Source organism: Peromyscus californicus, unplaced genomic scaffold, assembly GCF_007827085.1.
Source record: "Peromyscus californicus insignis strain IS unplaced genomic scaffold, ASM782708v3 Scaffold_10__1_contigs__length_136768540, whole genome shotgun sequence".
NCBI classification, from domain to species: Eukaryota; Metazoa; Chordata; class Mammalia; order Rodentia; family Cricetidae; genus Peromyscus; species Peromyscus californicus.
The window spans coordinates 81,618,864-81,633,414 of NW_026294391.1; positions in this window are offsets into that span (position 1 = coordinate 81,618,864).

Genomic DNA, 14,551 nt, shown 5'->3' on the forward strand with positions numbered 1-14,551 from the left:
ATATCAGTAATATGGTGTTTAAACAAACTGGTTTTTATGATTGCTTTTTTTTTCAAATACCAAAGCTACATAGTAAGTCCCTACTGTCCACTACACACACACCCCCCAAAAAAGAAAGAAAAGGTAACAAAAATGCAGCAGAAGGACAGAATAGAGAAAAAGCTGAGTAATCCCAGCATTTGGAAGACTGAGGCCGGAGGATGGTCATCCTTGAATACATATGGAGGCATTATAAAAATAAAATAACGCAGCATATTAAAAATTGAAAGAAACTAAGCTTGGGCTTCAATGTGGACACCTCAGGTTGATGGGTGTTTGAGCTTAGGCAAACCTTTACCTGTGAAACTGGGGGCAATGAAACTTATACAGGTTGTCTGGTTATGCTATTTAAAATCAACATGACTGAATCTAGAATCATATGAAAGATGATGGGCTTCTGAGCATGTACACAGGGGAATTGTCTTGAGTTCTTCAATTGTGGTAGCTAGACTCATTTTGATTGTGGGTAGGATGATCCCCTCTGCTTGGCATCCTGGACTGTATAAAGTAAAGAGAGTGGGTTGAGCATTAGGAAGCACCCTTTGTTCTCAGAGTGGGATGTGATCAACTGCTTCAAGTTCCTGCTCCCTTGACTCCCTCATGGTGATGGTTTGCAGTTTGAACTGTGAGCCAGAATAAACCCTTTCTTCCTTAAATTGTTTTTGTCAGTGTATTTTATCGTGACAACAAGAATATAAACAATGGTTGTCGATATTAAATGAGAGTACATGTAAAACACTTTGCAAATTGATATTTGAATGTAAACCGATACATGACTATAACTGCTTAATTATTGTTATAATGGAAAGTAGGTATGTAAAGTACAATATTTGACAGATATATTTTGATTCCCATCCCACAGTTCTCCTTCACAGTAACCAAAAGAATTAACCTTTGGGGAATGACAACATTCACACTTATCCCTAATTAGCACTGGGTAATATAGAGCTATTCTATTATATTTGCTTGATATTTAGACAAGTAAGTTTCTCTGTGAATCTCTGAGCAATATGTTTTAATCTAATGCAGATACTGTGAGAAGGCAATTTGGTTAAAAAAAATCTATAGAAGATAATTCTAGAAAAGATTTAAAAGGCAATTTTTATAATATGGAATTAAGGAGGCAGGGAAGAAGGAGGAGGAAAGATGCGTCTTCCTTTATAAATCTTTGCTAAGAATCTTGGGGTAGGGAAAAAGAAACAAACATCTGGAGTGGTGAAGTTTTTTTCTTCTTAAATCTAAAGGACAGCCGAAGAGCAATCTGTTGTTTGTATAGAAAAAATGCTGGTAAAAGAGGAAGAAAGTACACTTGGGGGAACATCTGCTCTGAGAAACACTTGAAAAGTAAGTGCAGGGAAACATTTGCACAACATACAAGCAGATACTGTGTTGCAGAAAAGGAGGCATAAATATATCTAACATATGGAGGTTTAAGTCAAAATATAACAAAGTGAATATTTTCTTCTTCAGACATAATTAGCAAGTATATTTTAATGCCAGGCTGGAAAGGTTGCCACCACTAAACACTAATCAAAAACACTATCTCTGGCTTAGTATGAGTTATTTTCCTGATTTGATGATGCTATTAACTGATTTATGGAGACATAGTCAATATCTAAAACCCACATACTAATATATACAATACCATATGTTGTAGATTGAATAGAAAATGTTCCCCATAGGCTCAAATGTCTGAACATTGGCTTTCCCAGTTGATGGTGCTGTTTGAGAAGGTTATGGAACCATTAGGAGGTGAAGCAATGCTGGAGGAAGTATATCATGGGATGGGGGTGAGGTTATTGGAAGCTTTGGATTTCTCCATCCTGGTCCTACTTCCTGTTCTTAATCTCTGTTTATTGAGTATGGATGAAATGTGACCAGCGAGATTTTTGCTCCTGCCACCATGCCCTTCTCCCTATAGATATGTTTTCCCTTCCGTTGTGGACTCTGTCTTATTTTGCTTTTCATAGATGTTTGAAACACTATGGCAAAGGCAACTTGGAGAAGAAACTTTTTTTTTCTTTTTTCTTTTTTGGCTTATACACCCCATCACAGTTCATAATTGAGGGATGTCACAGCAGAAACTCAATCAAGACCTGAGGGAACCATAGAAGACTGCTGCTTACTGGCTTGCTCCCAGACTCATGTTCAGCTACCTATCCTTTACCTCCCAGGACCACCTGTTCAGAGATGAGACAGCCAACAGTTGCCTGGGCCTTCACACAACAATCAACAATCAAGAAAATGTCTGCAGGACAATTTGATGAAGCCAATCCATCAGTTGAGGTTTCCTCTTCCCAGGTATGTTTAAGTTTTTGTCAAGTTGGTAAACCTAGACAGCACAGACTTATCCCTCTGGAACAGCAAGCCAAAACAAACCCTTTATTCTGTAAGAATTTTTTTTTTGTCACAGCAACGGAAAGGAAACTGATATACCATAGAAATTGTTTCTCACATATCAACTAAAACATACAAAAATGGACTGTCCTGGGAGGAGGAAATCAATAGAGATAAGAAACTTCATTTTGAGTTAAGCAATCCTGAGTCAAACCAACTGATTACCTTATTTGGTTTAGTCTGCAAGCACACAAAGCACAATATATGTTAAAAAAAATTGAAAAAGCTCATCTAGAAGCACTGGTATTTTTTTTTTTGAGTAATTAGGTTCTTAGATTGACCTTAACAAAAGGTACCCTGAGTTTCTGAATGGCAATTGTTGGATGGACCTGAGCATTGGCTCCCTGCTTTAGCTACAGACTATGTTCTGATGTGTACCACAGACCATTCAACTGCACATGAATTCTTCTGGTTATTAAAAGACAGGCCAAAGTGGAAGAGAAAAGCCATGAGGACTCAACACTATATAGGAAATACAGGCAATTAAAGAATGCTCAGAGGGAGAGAACTAGTCTTCTGCAGGGAAGAGCCCAGCAGTTATTCATTACCAAATGGTCAGCCTTGAAAACAGACATATAAGTAACAGTACTGAGCAGGCAATATTTAGGAATGTATATGTATGCATGCATGGCGCGTGTGTGGGCAAATACACACACACACACACACACACACACACACACACACACACACACACACACACACACACACACAATTTTAAAAGACCATGAATTTGAAATGGAGCAAGGAAGGGTATAGGAGACAGTTTGAAGGGAATAAAGGGAAGGGAGAAATGTTGTGGTCATATTATAATCTCAAAAATAAAAAAAAAAAACTTTAAGAAATAAAATAAAGTGATAGAAAGAAGACCAATCAGAGCAGAAATTCCTAAACTTCATTGAATGTAACAAATATTTGAAGGACCACTCATAAGTAAATATTTTCTGAAATACATCTCTGACTTAGTCTCTGAGTCTAAAAACTCTGAAAAAAACTGTATTTTAAAAACTTATGTTTTTTTTTCTTTTTTAAAAAAATGTATAATTTGATTTAATTTTACATATCAGCCACGGATTCCCTTGTCCTCCCTCCTCCAGCCTACCCCCCACCCTCCCCCCAGCTCACCCCCCATTCCCATCTCCTCCAGGGAAAGGACTCCCCTGGGGATTCAGCTCAACCTGGTAGATTTAGTCCAGGCAGGTCCAGTCCCCTCCTCCCAGGCTGAGCAAAGTGTCCCTGCATGGGCCCCAAGTTCCAAACAGCCATCTCATGCACTGTGGACAGGTCCTGGTCCCAGTGCCTGGGTGCCTCCCAAACAGTTCAAGCTAATCAACTGTCTCACTTATCCAGAGGGCCTGATCCAGTTGGGGGCTCCTCAGCTATTGGTTCATAGTTCATGTGTTTCCACTAGTTTGGCTATTTGTAGGGGAGCGGGAGACCCCAGCTGGATCAAGAACAGAGAGGGAGAACAAGGAAAAAGAGACCATGATAAATGAAGACCCCATGGGAATAGGAAGAAGCAAAGTGCTAGAGAGGTCCCCAGACATCCACAAAGATACCTCTACAATAGACTACTGGCAATGGTCGAGAGAAAGCCCGAACTGACCTACTCTGGTGATTGGATGGCCAAACACCCTAACTGACGTGCTAGAACTCTCATCCAATGACTGATGGAAGCAGATCCAGAGATCCATGGCCACGTCCCAGGTGGAGCTCCAGGAATCCAATCGGTGAGAGAGAGAGAGGAGGGATTGTAAAAACTTTTGTTTTTATAGGCACATGCTTGTGTGTGTGTGTGTGTGTGTGTGTGTGTGTGTGTGTGTGTGTGTGTGTGTGTTTGTACAGATGCCATGTGAGTGAGTACAGTCCCAACAGAAGCCAGCAGAAGGCATTGGATATGCTGGAGTTGGAATTACATGTAGTTGAGTCTGTCCTGAGTTCTGGGAACTGAATTCAGGGTGTCTAGAAGAGATATGAATGCCTATAATCACAAAGATATCTCTTAATCAGCCAAAACTGCATTTTGAAGCTCAGATTTCAAATACTTCTTGGAGCTTGTATGGTGGCATGTGCTTGTAATGACAGTTCACAAGAATTGGTAGGAGGAGAATATTATGTTCAACACCAAACTTGGCCACATAGTAAGGTAGGGGATACTGGGCTATATGAAACTGTCTTTTTAAATTACGAATAAATAAGTAAATAACCATTGAGGCAAAGATGCTTGAAGACCATTGTTTTGGCTCCTCCTTATTCAAATTCTCTTTATTTAATAGTGGTAGATTAATAGACTACCTATGTTACAATGTTTCTAATATAATTTTTTTCATTGATTTTACTTTGTTTGCTGAATAAAGTTCTAACTAGTGAGCCCGGCACCTAAAGCTAACTATGATCTATTCCAAGCTGCCTTTTCATTATTTTCTTCCTACTTCAACCTTTCATTCTTTTCAAATAAAACTACTCTTCCTTACTGCTGAGCATTGACAGAGGATCATTTTTATATGTGGAAGTATCTTTTTTCTACCTGCCAGCTAATTGCTACACACACAGAGAGATACCTGACTTAAGTTGTGCCAATCTGAGATTTTCCTCATTTCTTCTCCTTAGGATATTCTAAAGCTCAGGAGCATGTGCCATTCAAGTGTTTAAACGAATGAAGCAGAAAAGCAGAGCCAGAGCTGGAATTGATATACTGTCTGCATTTCTATAGGGAACTGGATGAATGGTTACAACGCCAGGATGTACTTTCAGAAACATTAGGAGAGCTGCACTAACAAGGAATAAAAAGGTTAACTTTTAAATTTGGGTCTGGCAAGGATCAGTCACATTTTCATAGGCCCAGATTTGCAACAAATGCAAACATCCCAAAATGAAAGTATGGGTAAGATGCATATTTCCCTACAATCACCCTGTTTTCCAAACGTTTCTCATGAAGTCTGTTCTAATCTGTACTATATAATGTGAATTTATCTCATGCATTATTGCATGATGGTTAACAGTCACTCAAAAACCCATGCTGCTCAGTGAAAGGTGGTGACAGATGATGCAAAAGTCTTCTTTGCTCTCAACAACTTCAGAGAAGGCTGTGAAGAGAAGCTATCATAACCTAAGAAACAGAGGCATGAAGTATGCCCTGGAAAGGGATCAATGGAGACTCTCCATAGCTGAAGCTGAATATCCGAGGGAGGTGAAAGGAACAGAACATAGGGGTGGCAAAAGATATTTGTTGGAGCATCTGATTCAAACCACTGGTTCTTGCAATTTTAATATGAGCTTTATGCCTAGAAGCAATAACAGAGCAATGAATAAAATATTATTTATATGTCAAATACATTTGTCATTAATGAAGTATACAATCCCAAAGATATTAACTAATATGACATTTGGAAGATTGAGCTTAGATAGGAATTTCTGGATTCTAGAAAATAGAGTTCTTGACATAATGATTTTTCACTGTTTTCTGAAAAAAGCAAAACTGAGAAAAAATAAAGAAACATAATTTTGGTGAAATAAAAAGATGATGAAATGCATATTTTCATCGTATTGAACTTCAATTTGTAATTTTCTCAAATCAAGTCTGTTAACACATATAATGTTTTAAACAAGCTTATATATTCAAGATTGTGGTTAACAGGGGAAATATCATTTACAAGGATAAGGATGATGTAGTACATTTGTTAAAATTTCCAAAATAGGGTGGGAGAGATGGCTCAGAGGTTAAGAGCACCCACACCATGTGGAGTGGATCAGAAACACCTGTAACTCCAGCTCTAGGGGTTCTGACACATCTAGCCTCTGTGAATACCTACACTCACATGCACATACTCACACCCAGACACTCATTTTAATATGAGAAAGTATCTTTCTTCTATATGCCAGTTAATTGCTGGCATTATAGAACACAGACAACTATGCATACACATAATTGAAAACAAAACTTGCAAAAGATACAAGGATAATTCCATGGATCATGAACAGTTTATATACGTATATAAATATGTATGTGCATATGTGTGTATCTAATTCTACAAAACACTAAGAAAATTAGATAACTTCCACAATTCAGTGAAAAGAAAAACGACTTAGACAGACTTTGGATACATTGCACAACAAACGACTGATTTATTTGTCTTCAACTTACTAGGGACAGCGTGTAGACATGGTTTACTATTCTAAAACAACACAGCAGTCCAGCTGTGTATCCTATCCTTTGACAGCCCGAGAAAGTTTCTCTGTAGGTTGTATCTGAGAGGCTGGTAGAAAATAGTGGGTCATTTGTTTTTCAAAGAGTATTACATTTCCAGCAAAATGTGATTATTCTTAAACAAAATGAAAACAAATAAACACAAACTATGAAAAATTTGAAACTGTGTGGAACATGAAGGAACATATACAGGGAAAATTGGGAATGATTTCATTCTTATTTTTCTCTTCTGTAGGTTTCATTATCATTTTGAAAATGGGGAAATGGATAGGACATAGAGACATTGCTAATGAAAACCTAAGGGACCAAAGCAATGTTTAGGAGTCATAGAAATTTTTTTTAGGGAGAGTTAAAGTGACAAGTGTTAATTAAAAGAAGGAAGTCAGCAAAAGTCAGTTTCTTTCTGGTGCCAAACTAAGTTGGGTTGTTATTTAAAAAGTGCCCAAAACATTGATTGACCTGAAACATTGATTTAGAGCTGGTTGCCTCAAGCAAATAGTTTTTCTAAGTCTCTCCAGGGTAGTTGGACTAACTTTGGAAAACAAAATTGGCATTTCTGAAAGGTAGAAAACTCTTTAAACTTGTTGTCAATAATATTAATATTAATATTATATTATTATTACTACTGTTATTATTATTATTTAGGATTCTATTTTGATCCAGGCAATCAGACCTATTAATTTTGTACTTTACCTTTTTAAGGATTTCTTTTCTTTTTAATCATGTTTATGTGTCTGTTTCTGTGTGTGAGGATGTTTATGAGAGTGCACATTCCCAGGGGAGGCCAGAAGAGGACATTGGTCCTCTGGACCTGAAGTTACGTTGATCTGCCTGAGATGGGTGGTGGGAATCAGTTGTCTTCTGGAAAAGCAATATGCCCTCTTAGCTGATGAGCCATGTCTCCGCACACCTCATTCTGAGCTTTTAAACATGTATGTTACTACATGGATGGAGGGGAAGTTCTAAAACTGAGTAACTTTATCTAGGTAGCTGTATCAACTAAGCTTATTGGTACTAAATTCATAATTCTTTTCTACTAGTGATGTTACCATGAGAAAATGCTTGTGTTTTAGAGGTGAGATGTGAATTTAGATTCAAAGCCTTTTCAATGCAGATTAGGATTTGTTTACAGCCAAATAGCCTTTAGAATTCAGCTTCTACTTGCCAACATAATTATATACTATGAGCACTAGTTAGAATTTAGCTCAGACTTCCTCAACATACTGAATATATTCAAATCATTGCATTGCAGCTTGTCAACAATAATTTTCAAGCAAGTAAATTAATTCTTTTTATCAAAGCATGAAGGAAGTCATATAATACTTGTCTTCATGAAAATAGAAAGAAAAAATAGGCATTTGGATTATTTAAAATGTCATTATGAAATATTATAAAAAGTCTTACTGAAGACTGTATATTGTTATAATCAAAGATTTATTATGCTTTGTTAATGGCTTTATGGAGATATTTACCTGCCATAAAAGTCTAAAGGGCATACTTCAATAGATCTTTATTATATTCTGGGTTATATAACCTGTACCTCAACTAATTACAGAACATTTTCATCACCACCACCCCAAATCTGTAATAGTTTAGATATGATCTCTCAGTCTTCTATTATATCTAGTTAGTCACAAGCAACCAATAATTTATGTTTGTGTCTCTATAGATTCATTTTTATGGAAATTTCATGTAAATAAAATCATACGTATGCAGCCTCGTTTTTATTTCTTTCTTCCTCTGTTTTCAAAATTTTATATTCTGTTTTCAAAATTCATCAGTTTTGTAGCCTGTCTTCACTTCTTGTTTAGTCAAGGACTATTTCCACTGTAAGGTTACGCTCCACTTTATCCATTAACCTGTTGATAGACATTTGAGTGGCTTTCACTTTTGACTAGTATGAATGATGTTGGTTGTGAGTGTCCATTCCAAGTATTTGCATGGGAATATGAATTCCATTTTCCTGATATGTACCTATGAATAGAATTAATGGATCATATGGAAACTTAAGTGTCACTTCTGAGGATTTAACAGACTGTTTTCATAGCAGTTGTTCTATTTTACATTCCCACCAGCAGTGCATGATAGTTCCAATTTCTCGGTATCCATGTCAACACTTGTTATTTTCCTCTTTCAGTATAGACAGCCTAATGAATGTGAAGTAGCTCTTTGGGCTTTTGATTTGCATTTCTTTAGGAATGATGTAAAGTATCACAGCATAATTTTTGTATTTGTGTTTATTTTTCTATTTCATAATTGAGTTGACTTTCTAATATTGAGTTATGTTATTTGAATACTCTGAATCCAAATTTGATATTCATACCACATAAAATTTGTAAATATTATTTTATTTCTTGTGTCTATGGTTTGCACACACATGTGTGTGTGAGTTCGTGTGCATGCATTCATAAGGAGGCCAGAAGACATCAGGTATTCAGCTCTATCACTCTCCACATTATTACCTGTGAAACAGTATATCTCTCACCGAACTTGGCAATAGGTTTCCATTCAGCAACCCTAGCAATCTTTTTGCCTCCCCTGCCCAGTGCTGGGGTTACATGTGTTAGAGAATTGAAATAGAGTCTTCATGCTAAAGCAGCAAGTGATAATATATGCCGAGCTCTCTCTTTAGCCTCAAACACATTAATATATGTTTTATCATTCTTATATTCTTGAGATTTGCATTTGAACAGCAGATACTTTTAATACTCTTCTTCTTTTACACTCATTTTAATGATTTCTATGTTTGCAGCTTGGCAAAGTAAACTCAGGGCCTTGTGAATGTTAGTCCCGTGCTCTACCACTGAAATATATCCCCAGCACACACTTTGAATTCTAAAGAAGTCTAGTCATATGCACTTGGCTTTTGTTGCTTGGGATTCATCATACACATGGAAAAAAATCTATTGGTAGGCAGGAGGTATGATGGGTCATTAGTTAAGAGCACTAGCTGCTTTTCCAGAGGACTTGAGTTTGATTCCGAGTACCCACATGGAAGTGGCTCACAACCATTTGTAACTCCAATTCCAGATGATCTGACTTTCTCCTCTGACCTCTGCAGTCACTATGTATGCATGAGGTACATAGCCATGCATGGAGGTGAAAACTCCATATACATCAGATAGCAAAATAATGACTTTAAAAAATCTACTGACTAAGCCATGGTAATGAATATTTACATGTGTGTTTTTGTAAATTATTTTATGGCTTTAGATATTACATTAAAGGATTCTAGATTAATAGGTTTACCTGTTATTCAGGTAAATGACATTAAAAGGACATTTGTGAGATTATATGTCTCCTTTTCCTTTTTTTCCTTCAAATCCTCCTATACACCCCAACTTTCTATCCTTCAAATCTTTAGCCTCTGTTTTTCACAATTGTTAATATAATATATGTATATTATAACATACACACACACACACACACACACACATATATATATATATATATATATATATAATTTGTTTAGTCAAAATCACTTGTATGTATGTTTTCAGGGCTGACCATTTGGCATCACACAACCAATTGGTATGCTCTTCTGGAGAGGACCGCCTCTCCTGCTTCTAGCTTTACTCAATTGCCTTTTATCCCTTGTGCAGAGTTGAGGCATTCTGCATTTTTCTCATCCACTTTGGTATTCTCATTCAGTTCATGTTTGGACAATCATATTAGTGGCACCTTACATGTGCAGCTTCTGACATTACTAGGAGATACAATCTCAGAGCAAACTCTTTGGTTCTTTTTTTTTTCTGCATCTTCTTCTGCAATGTTCCCTGCAACTTAGATCTGGGAGTGCTTTCTACTTGTATTCTTTGAGACTGGGCTTCACAACTCTGCATTTTCACTGGTGGTTGTTTCATAGTGGCATCTTTTGGACTACCCTTTCTTTGATCAAGTCCAACTGTTAGGCTTACCTAGTGGTTCTACTGTACTGATGCTGTTGTGGATTTTAAATAGTCTCACAGTTTTGCCCAATTATATCTAAGCTTTTACAGAAGTAATTATTGAGGAGGGTATTTTGAATTTATTTTTACACTCAAAAGATTATTTGTTACTTCTATTCCTGATATTCTAAGACATCATGAATAGCCCATTGTGTAGTCTGTAGGTTAACATGGAGTGAACAGTCTCTTCTAATTTGAGGTCTCAATTATTCTCAAGAGGCTCATTTATGGACTATGGCAAAGCATTGTCTTTTTGAATTTGTTCATTTTGTGGAAAAAATCTTTAGGCCACTACTCATATTTTTGACATGGTGGTAGCCTCTGGTGGTCTTCTTTCCTCTTGTGTAGAACTTCTACCTTATGAGTGAAGACTAGAGATAAAGAAGTCCCAAACATGCACACCATATTCATGTAGAATTTAGCTTCTTCAACAAGTAACAAGGAGAAATTTGAAATGCTGGCAGCTTGAACTTCTCAGATGATGAAATAACCCTTAACTGAGAATGGGGGAGAGAGATTATTTTGTTCTTGGATACATTCACTTCCAAGGAAATATCTGTCATAATGAACCAGGAGGAGTTAGAAACAGAATGTGTCATAGCTGAAATGTCATAGACTTTTACCATTATTACCAAGATTTAGTGTATTTTGGTCAATATTTCCTGCTCAAAGGTAGATTTATTGACACATAGAATACACAGATATAGATCAACATGGGACTATATTCATGCTCATCTGTGATGCTTAATTTTATCCTGAACTTGAGTGAAGCTACATCTCTGGATATGCCTGCAAGAATGTTCCCAAAGAATGTTAGATCATGAGGCCACTGACTTTATGAGTGAATGAATTCCCAGATGGAATAATAATATCATGTCATCATTGGGGGAGGGTGCTGAAAGGAAACAGTTGGGATTACTTGAAGTAAGTAAGTCATTAGGTATTGAACTTGGTGGCTGTATTGCTTCCTGACTCCTTCTTACCATCACCCTGTTGCCTGCTAACTATGAAGTGACAAATTTACTCCTTCATGCACTGCTATTGATAGAGTATCTGTCCAAGTCCATGTAGTCAAGTGATCATGGGATAAACCCTCAGAAAATATAAGCCAAAGTGAAGCTCTCTTCTTTAAATTGTTATTTTTCTCACTCTCTCTGTCTCTGTTTCTGTCTCTATCTCTGTCTCATCATGTCTTTGACTTTTTATTTATTGTGACATTTTTGTACATACATTATTATACTTTGCCTCATTTGCTCCACCACCTAACTGGTTCCCATCTTATTCATTCTCCTCTCAGTAGTCACTCTTCATGGCACAGAAACAGACACAAACACAGACACACAGACACACAGACACACAGACACACACACACACACACACACACACACACACACAGTCCACATTTTAGAATGTGAGGACACATGAGTTCAGTCAAAGATATAGTAACTGAATACACACACACACATACATACATACACACACACACACACACACACACACACACACACATATGCAACAAGACATCATCTAGAAATAGAATTAATGAGTTCTATGCATGACAGCATGGATAATCCTTGCCAATATTTAAAAGGAAGAAGGAATTAAAAAGTAGATATGGCCGGGCGGTAGTGGCGCACACCTTTAATCCCAGCACTCGGGAGGCAGAGGCAGGAAGATCTCTGTGAGTTTGAGGCCAGCCTGGGCTACCAAGTGAGTTCCAGGAAAGGCGCAAAGCTACACAGAGAAACCCTGTCTCGAAAAACAAAAAAAAAAAAAAAAAAGTGGATATGAACAAAAAGAATACACATATTTATAAAAGCCAGAACGATGAATATCTGTTAGCAGGTATAAACTAGAAGATAGGTGAGGAAAGCTTCTGGAACTATAGAACCATTATCTACCCATCTACCTATCCACACAGCCATTCATTTATGTCTCCCAGCTTTCTCTTTTTAGGCTTAGAAGCAATGGTCAATCCAAGATAAATGAATGTCCTTAATACACTCTGTTGTACAACTGAAATACAACTTTTTATTCAAAGATGCCAAAACTTCTTATGGAAAGTAAATAAATCCAAATCTGAGGCAGGAAATAGAGAAGAAAAATCCTAGTACATCTTAAGATGCCAGATGGAAAAGAAGGTATCTGTGATTATGTAGGTTATTTTAAAAGAGATTTAAAGACAACATAAAAAAGCCTCAATTGCCAAAATAAGACAATTTCAGTTTCTATAAGAGTATAAATTAAAAGACATTAAAATACAACAAGTATGTTTAATCCTTTGAGATTTTAATTTCATTATACAGAAAAATACTGAGGGCGATAGAGATTTGATTTAATATATCGAAACTTGAGTAGCTAAATTGAATACATTATGTATTCATATTTTTGTGTAAACTTACCAATTAATAACTACAAAATATATGAATGTTTTCTAAGTCAAACACATTTGTAGAGAAAGGCTAGGTGCATTACCTACTTTTCCCCTTTCTCTGGTCAAATTTCCAAAAAAAAAAAAACCAAAACAAAACAAAACGAAAAACCAAAAAAAAAAAAGCAAACAAACAAAACAACAACAACAAAAACGATAGGCTTATTCTAACTCATGGATTGAGATTTCAGTTCATGTGGCAGGGAATGTATCATGGTGTAATTAGCTCTTAGTTGACATCGCAAGAGCATGAGGCTATTATAGAGATTGGATCACAGTCAGGAAGCAACAAGAGTAATGGTGGTAGACAGCTGGCTTCCTAATTTTTTCCTTTTCATGTCAGTCAAGGACTCTAGTCCATGGGATGGTGCTGCCCACATTTAGTATGGGTTTTTCCTTCTTAGTTAAACTTCTATTGAAACAAAATTAAAGACAATCCAAGAGATGTGTCTCCTAGGGAATTCCAAATCCAGTCAAGTTGGCAGAGAATGTTAATAATCAAAGGGAGGGAAATGAAACAGACACAGAAACAACAAATCCAAGAAATAGTCTTTGTTTTTTTCCTGATAAAAGAATCCAATATAAGCTTCACTCTTGGTGAAGAGCTTTAATATGAGTTTGATCAGTCTCTGGATCTATCTGATAATTTTTAGGGAATAACAGAGGATTGAAAATGTTTTGGACTACATCATGAGTGTAATCTACAAATTTAAAGTCTACATATTTTTAGTAGTTCAAATTCTTCAGCAAATAAATTGTAAGGGGAGAAAAACAGAGATTAGAAAACATATTAGTTGTAATACATCTTAAAATTTGCTAAGACTATACTGTACTATACTATTCTATTTAGAGATGTGCATTTGAGTAAGAAAATCACCTAGAAGAGCAAAAAAGCTACAACTATAAGAGCCATGCTTGTAATCTTAGCACTCAAAGTGAGGGAGAAGATTGATGATGAATTCCAGAACAACTTAAGTGCACAGTGAGACTATGCCTCAAAACAAAATGAGAAAGTGCCAGAGTAGTAGACATTTTTAAAATTAGAAGAGGAGATACAAGTTAAAGTGGGACACAGAGATGGATTCGTTAGATAATTGAAATGTCTAGATGGTGGTTAGATGAATTTTGCTTTATACTATACATGTTTTTACTATACCCGTGCTTCTCATTATTATATAAAATATCAAAACTGTGTTTATAAACCTAACACCTGGGGTGCTTAGGAGATTTGTCACAAGTTCAAGACTAGTCTGAGCTACACAGTTGAATGGGTTCTAGGCCAACCTATGATTCAAATCAAAACCTTCTTTCAAAAAACACAGAAAAATCAATTAAAATTAGAAAAAGTAGAACATTTTAAATTTTTTGTTTTATATCCAAGCCCCTTCCCCATGCAGTTCTGCTTAAGCAAAGGCTAGCTATGCAGGGTCCACATGTCCCTGGATGGTGGGAAGACATCCTCGGGCCAGCCAGCCTGGCATCTTGCAGTACTGGGCAAGTGGATCCCATTATGATAAGGAAATATGTGGTGAA